This window comes from Nomia melanderi, unplaced genomic scaffold, assembly GCF_051020985.1.
Source record: "Nomia melanderi isolate GNS246 unplaced genomic scaffold, iyNomMela1 scaffold0399, whole genome shotgun sequence".
Taxonomy (NCBI): Eukaryota; Metazoa; Arthropoda; class Insecta; order Hymenoptera; family Halictidae; genus Nomia; species Nomia melanderi.
In genome coordinates this window covers 2,501-10,000 of record NW_027475514.1, presented here as the reverse complement: position 1 = coordinate 10,000, position 7,500 = coordinate 2,501, and the positions used below count along the sequence as shown (strand labels likewise).

General features: G+C 49.6%; 1 non-coding gene across 1 annotated transcript; it reads left to right on the top strand.

Annotated features, from left to right (window-relative positions):
* The first annotated feature begins 5,552 nt into the window (after positions 1 to 5,552).
* On the top strand, positions 5,553 to 5,707 carry LOC143176159 (5.8S ribosomal RNA). The gene has a single exon (XR_013000748.1). It is a non-coding gene; the product is annotated as a 5.8S ribosomal RNA (ribosomal RNA).
* The last annotated feature ends 1,793 nt before the right edge of the window (positions 5,708 to 7,500 follow it).

The following is a 7,500-nucleotide window of genomic DNA, read 5'->3' as shown; positions in this document are numbered from 1 at the left end:
GAGCGAAAGATACATACATATATATATATAAGTGTACGAGTTCAATTTCTGCACACACTCGATACACAAGAGAAATAATATTATATATACAGAGGAGGAAGGAGCGATAAACGTGCAACAACGCTTCCTCGTGAAAAATACTTGAACGATCATGCACAGAGAGGTATCTCGATACCTGCTCTGCTGTATGACTAGACGGCTTACGCGCGGAGAGTTCATCTCCCGTCCGTCGGAAATTTCGAACGGCTTACGCGCGGAGAAATACACTTCTCCCGTCCGTCGAAATTTTTTTTTTTTACTTTGAACAAGGCGCATAGAGCCCGCCGAACCACGATTTCCGTGCGTCTTACATCTTTCGACGATGGGACGATCCACGCGAAGAGTTGTTTCGTGCTCGCGCGAGGTGCGATAGCGTCGATTCGCTTTTCTGTACGGGGAGAAATAGAACGATGAGTTGACTTATCGGGTCTTCGTTGGAATTACCGTCGCTGGCATTGTAAACTCCAGATGACCTTGTGATTCCTTCGTCGGGCACTGGTAAAGGGTGGCGATGATTCGTTCTATAATAGAAATACCCGTCGTAGCGATTCGGCCGAGACACCCGCCACGAAACACTCTCTCGTCGTGGAATCCCCGCATCGGAGAGTAAAACGCGCGAAGGCTTACTATGAGAGAAGAAATAGTATATGCCGGTGGTTCGCGTGTGTAGGCTCTATACGAAATTGCGATTCAAGAGAGTAGGAAAAGACGCGATGAACCACGATTTCCGTGCGTCTTACGTCTCTCGACGATGGGACGATCCACGCGAAGAGTTGTTACGTGCTCGCGCGAGGTGCGATAGCGTCGATTCGCCTTTCTGTACGGGGAGAAATAGAACGATGAGCTGACTTATCGGGTCTTCGTTGGAATTACCGTCGCTGGCATTGTAAACTCCAGATGACCTTGTGATTCCTTCGTCGGGCACTGGTAAAGGGTGGCGATGATTCGTTCTATAATAGAAATACCCGTCGTAGCGTTTCGGCCTAGTCACCCGCCACGAAACACTCTCTCGTCGTGGAATCCCCGCGTCGGAGAATAAAACGCCGAAGGCTTACTTATGAAACTTACGTCTCTCGACGATGGGACGATCCACGCGAAGAGTTGTTACGTGCACGCGTATGGTGCGATTGCGTCGATTCGCTTTTCTGTACGGGGAGCAATAGAACGTTGAGTTGACTTATCGGGTCTTCGTTGGAATTACCGTCGCTGGCATTGTAAACTCCAGATGACCTTGTGATTCCTTCGTCGGGCACTGGTAAAGGGTGGCGATGATGCGTTCTATAATAGAAATACCCGTCGTAGCGTTTCTTCCGAGTCAACCCGCTCACGAAACACTCTCTCGTCGTGGAATCCCCGCGTCGGAGAGTAAAACGCGAATTCATAGTATGGAAACTTACGTCTCTCGACGATGGGACGATCCACGCGAAGAGTTGTTACGTGCACGCGTATGGTGCGATTGCGTCGATTCGCTTTTCTGTACGGGGAGTAATAGAACGTTGAGTTGACTTATCGGGTCTTCGTTGGAATTACCGTCGCTGGCATTGTAAACTCCAGATGACCTTGTGATTCCTTCGTCGGGCACTGGTAAAGGGTGGCGATGATGCGTTCTATAATAGAAATACCCGTCGTAGCGTTTCTTCCGAGTCAACCCGCTCACGAAACTCTCTCTCGTCGTGGAATCCCCGCGTCGGAGAGTAAAACGCGAATTCATACTATGAAAACTTACGTCTCTCGACGATGGGACGATCCACGCGAAGAGTTGTTTACGTGCACGCGTATGGTGCGATTGCGTCGATTCGCTTTTCTGTACGGGGAGAAATAGAACGTTGAGTTGACTTATCGGGTCTTCGTTGGAATTACCGTCGCTGGCATTGTAAACTCCAGATGACCTTGTGATTCCTTCGTCGGGCACTGGTAAAGGGTGGCGATGATGCGTTCTATAATAGAAATACCCGTCGTAGCGTTTCTTCCGAGTCAACCCGCTCACGAAACTCTCTCTCGTCGTGGAATCCCCGCGTCGGAGAGTAAAACGCGAATTCATACTATGAAAACTTACGTCTCTCGACGATGGGACGATCCACGCGAAGAGTTGTTTACGTGTACGCGTATGGTGCGATTGCGTCGATTCGCTTTTCTGTACGGGGAGAAATAGAACGTTGAGTTGACTTATCGGGTCTTCGTTGGAATTACCGTCGCTGGCATTGTAAACTCCAGATGACCTTGTGATTCCTTCGTCGGGCACTGGTAAAGGGTGGCGATGATGCGTTCTATAATAGAAATACCCGTCGTAGCGTTTCTTCCGAGTCAACCCGCTCACGAAACTCTCTCTCTCGTCGTGGAATCCCCGCGTCGGAGAGTAAAACGCCGAAGGCTTACTATGAAACTTACGTCTCTCGACGATGGGACGATCCACGCGAAGAGTTGTTACGTGCACGCGTATGGTGCGATTGCGTCGATTCGCTTTTCTGTACGGGGAGTAATAGAACGTTGAGTTGACTTATCGGGTCTTCGTTGGAATTACCGTCGCTGGCATTGTAAACTCCAGATGACCTTGTGATTCCTTCGTCGGGCACTGGTAAAGGGTGGCGATGATGCGTTCTATAATAGAAATACCCGTCGTAGCGTTTCTTCCGAGTCAACCCGCTCACGAAACTCTCTCTCGTCGTGGAATCCCCGCGTCGGAGAGTAAAACGCGAATTCATACTATGAAAACTTACGTCTCTCGACGATGGGACGATCCACGCGAAGAGTTGTTTACGTGCACGCGTATGGTGCGATTGCGTCGATTCGCTTTTCTGTACGGGGAGAAATAGAACGTTGAGTTGACTTATCGGGTCTTCGTTGGAATTACCGTCGCTGGCATTGTAAACTCCAGATGACCTTGTGATTCCTTCGTCGGGCACTGGTAAAGGGTGGCGATGATGCGTTCTATAATAGAAATACCCGTCGTAGCGTTTCTTCCGAGTCAACCCGCTCACGAAACTCTCTCTCGTCGTGGAATCCCCGCGTCGGAGAGTAAAACGCGAATTCATACTATGAAAACTTACGTCTCTCGACGATGGGACGATCCACGCGAAGAGTTGTTTACGTGCACGCGTATGGTGCGATTGCGTCGATTCGCTTTTCTGTACGGGGAGAAATAGAACGTTGAGTTGACTTATCGGGTCTTCGTTGGAATTACCGTCGCTGGCATTGTAAACTCCAGATGACCTTGTGATTCCTTCGTCGGGCACTGGTAAAGGGTGGCGATGATGCGTTCTATAATAGAAATACCCGTCGTAGCGTTTCTTCCGAGTCAACCCGCTCACGAAACTCTCTCTCGTCGTGGAATCCCCGCGTCGGAGGGTAAAACGCGATATATAATAGTATATGCCAGTGGTTCGCGCGCGTCGTCTCTGAGATACGCGGTCGACAGAGTTCCGAAAACACGTGATGTGCCACGATTTCCGTGCGTCTTACATCTTTCGACGATGGGACGATCCACGCGAAGAGAACGTTCGTGCTTGCGTGAGGTGCAACAGCGTCGATTCGCTTTTCTGTACGGGGAGAAATAGAACGTTGAGTTGACTTATCGGGTCTTCGTTGGAATTACCGTCGCTGGCATTGTAAACTCCAGATGACCTTGTGATTCCTTCGTCGGGCACTGGTAAAGGGTGGCGATGATTCGTTCTATAATAGAAATACCCGTCGTAGCGTTTCGACCGATGTCACCCGCCACGAAATTCTCTCTCGTCGTGGAATCCCCGCGTCGGAGAGTAACCGCCGAAGGCTTGCTATAGAAGACTATAGTTTATACGCCTGTGGTTCACCGGTTGCCGGCTCTCCGGGGCACGCGATCGCGCGAAGGTTACGGAGGGACGTGAAGCGCCCGAGCAATGAAACGTCCGCAGGAGGAAACGAGCAACCGCCGAACATTGTTTCGCGACGTTTCCATAATGTATTGTCGTTTCGCTCGCATCCCGCTTCTTTCCCCTAGTTTCCTCGACGCGTAGTTTCGCAGCCTTAGTGGACGAATCATTCTCGATTCGAGGAAAGATATGCAGTGGGGCGTGCAATGAGCCCGCCAGAGACCACGATCTCCAATGCGTCTTTACATCTTTCGACGATGGGATGATCCACGCGAAGAGAACGTTCGTGCTTGCGCGAGGTGCGTTAGCGTCGATTCGCTTTTCTGTACGGGGAGAAATAGAACGATGAGTTGACTTATCGGGTCTTCGTTGGAATTACCGTCGCTGGCATTGTAAACTCCAGATGACCTTGTGATTCCTTCGTCGGGCACTGGTAAAGGGTGGCGATGATTCGTTCTATAATAGAAATACCCGTCGTAGCGATTCGGCCGAGTCACCCGCCACGAAACTGTCTCTCTTTCGTCGTGGAAACCCCGCGTCGGAGAGTAAAACGCGCGAAGGCTGTGACTGTAACATATATATATACAGTATACAATGCCTGTGGTTTTTGCGCGTGTCGGCTCTTCGGTATACGCGATCGGCCAGAGTTACGGAGGGACGGTGAAGCGCACGAGAAATTGAAACGGCCGCACGATTGGAACCGAGCAACCGTCGAACATTGTTTCGCGACGTTTCCATAATGCGTTTTCGTTTCGCTCGCATACCGCTTCTTTTCCCCTAGTCTCTGAGACGCGTTTTCGAGCCGTTCTTCTACTATCGATTCTCGTAGAGAGAAGGGACCGGGTAGTCTGGAAGTGGAACCCGCATCTTGCGTGTACCGTACACGGAATTGAGAGGACCGGCCGTGAAGCTCGTTTTAAAGCCGTGCGTCTGACACCCAACTCTTGCGCGCCAATTTCGCGGCAAGAGATAATATGGGACGAATGACCGGCAAAGAGCCAGCTGTGAAGTCTGTTTTTTTAATCGAATCCGTGGACGTGTGTATGCCGTAGCGTCGCTCGTCGTGTTCGTTCATGGTCGTTCCGAGAGAAAGAACGAAAGCGGTAACGAAGGGACCGGCCGTGAAGCTCGTTTTAAAGCCGCGCGTCTGACACCCAACTCTTGCGCGCCAATTTCGCGGCAAGAGATAACATGGGACGAATGACCGGCAAAGAGCCAGCTGTGAAGTCTTTTTTCATTATTTGCTTTCAATCGATCGATCGGTACGATTCGTGCAACGTTTCGCGCGATGCGACGCGAAAACATGCGCGCAACAATAGATGCGTCTGATCGGAAGAACGCGAGGGTCGACTGCACGCGATGGATTCAGTATCGGGTAGGATACAAAATATATCCCCGTCGTTTCCACGCGTGCGAGTCTTCTGCGTCTTTCGCGGGTTTTTGAATGCACTATACGCCCGGAACGTCGAGAAATATATACATATTACTTGAACGTTTTTCGTCTCGAAAGGCTTCGGTGTCGTCTCCAAGGCGACGCCTGAATCTCCTTCGCGCGCTGGTCGGAGATTCAGGTATCAACTTTTATCTTCTCTTTGAAAGAAGAGAGATATTAGGTCGAACAAATGAGAATAAAATTATATATGTGAAATATAAAATTTATACGATTACCCTGAACGGTGGATCACTTGGCTCGTGGGTCGATGAAGAACGCAGCTAATTGCGCGTCAACGTGTGAACTGCAGGACACATGAACATCGACATTTCGAACGCACATTGCGGTCCACGGATACAATTCCTGGACCACGCCTGGCTGAGGGTCGTTTACGTACCATACACTGCTTGCGTAGCTCTGTCAAATCCCCGCCGTCGTTCACCTCTTCGGATCGAACGTTTTTTTACCGAAGGGCGCAAAGAACGTTTCTGAGTCGGGTTAAGAGAAGGATGCTACGTACGAGCGAACGATGGGTGTCTCGTCGGCGTTTGTCGCGGACACGCGAAAATTCTGTGAATTTCACGGACAGTGTACGTTCTAGTTGTTGCAAAACGATCGGAATCGTTTGTATGGACTCGCGTGAGTGTTCGCGGCGTCGTGCGTCGTTCAATTACGACCGCCCGCGGATACCGCTCCACTGCGATATGGATCTGAGCGACAACTTTTTCGGCTGTTCGTGAGATGAACGGTTTCGTGTGTTTAGAAAAATTTTTTTTCCCGCGCTCCCGACGTCACCTGAAATGATGCGTCAGAGGTGAAAGAAAATATTAAGAAGTCGAGAGAGAGAGAGACTACACACGTTTTATTCATATTTTGTATACCGTGCGTGAGACGGATGTGCACGACACGTCGTATGTCGGTATATTACCGACTGGCCCCAGGGAGATTGTTTTCTTCCTCTCTTACGAATGAGATGTACGTTTCGGAGGATCGTCGTTACCGAAACACACGGCAAAACGAGACTTCTCGCAGCAGAACCTTTATACACAATACACATCGACTCTTTTTACCCCGAGAGAGAGAGAAAAGGTGTATTTCTTTTTTTTATTTTTCGAATTCGACGCACGAACGCTTTGACGACTGGAGAAAAACACGGTGTGTGTTAAAATCGTGCGGGACGAGCATGCGTATTCGTAACGGGTCGAATAGTTCTTATTCCCCGTCGTCGCGTGTCCTCGCTGGACCACCACCGTGCGCTTCCGCCACGTTCAGTTGAATTTCGAAATATATATATATAAAAAGAATCACCATATACTCTCTTTCGGGAGGTGTATTTTTATCGGTTTCTGCTATAGAGAAGAGACGGAGATCGTGTTGTGAGGTGTAACGTTTCTGTATCCCCGTTTCGGAGGATCGTCGTTATCGGCGGAACACACGTCAAAACGAGACTTCTCGCAGAACCTTTATACACAATACACATCGACTCTTTTACCCCGAGAGAGAGAAAAGGTGTTTTTCTTTTTTTTTTATTTTTCGAATTCGACGCACGAACGCTTTGACGACTGGAGAAAAACACGGTGTGTGTTAAAATCGTGCGGGACGAGCATGCGTATTCGTAACGGGTCGAATAGTTCTTATTCCCCGTCGTCGCGTGTCCTCGCTGGACCACCACCGTGCGCTTCCGCCACGTTCAGTTGTATTTCGAAATATATATATATATAAAAAGAATCACCATATACTCTCTTTCGGGAGGTGTATTTTTATCGGTTTCTGCTATAGAGAAGAGACGGACGATCGTGTGTGACACCACGTGGTAACGTTTCCGTATCCCCGTAAAATACGTTTATCTTTTCTCGTAGAAAAGAGAGAGGAAGAGGCAGGAGCTCCTCTTTGGCGAGGCTTTCGAACGTCGCGTCCCGTCCGCCGGAATATAATGATATAAATATATAACCGCCGCCGACTTTGTGCGAAAGCGTTGAAACGAACGCGTCGGTCGCCCCATGGTGTGTGTTTGTCGTGTCTTCTTTTCCTCTTCTGCACTTCTCTTCACTGTCGATCGCGAGACCGCGCGAGATCCGCTTCGGTCGTCCAGTCCCCGAAAATTCTTCTCGGACGGGCGTTAAAGTTAACCGGAGCGCGAGATCGTCTAGCGAGAGTCTTTTTCGCGATCGAGTAAAATGT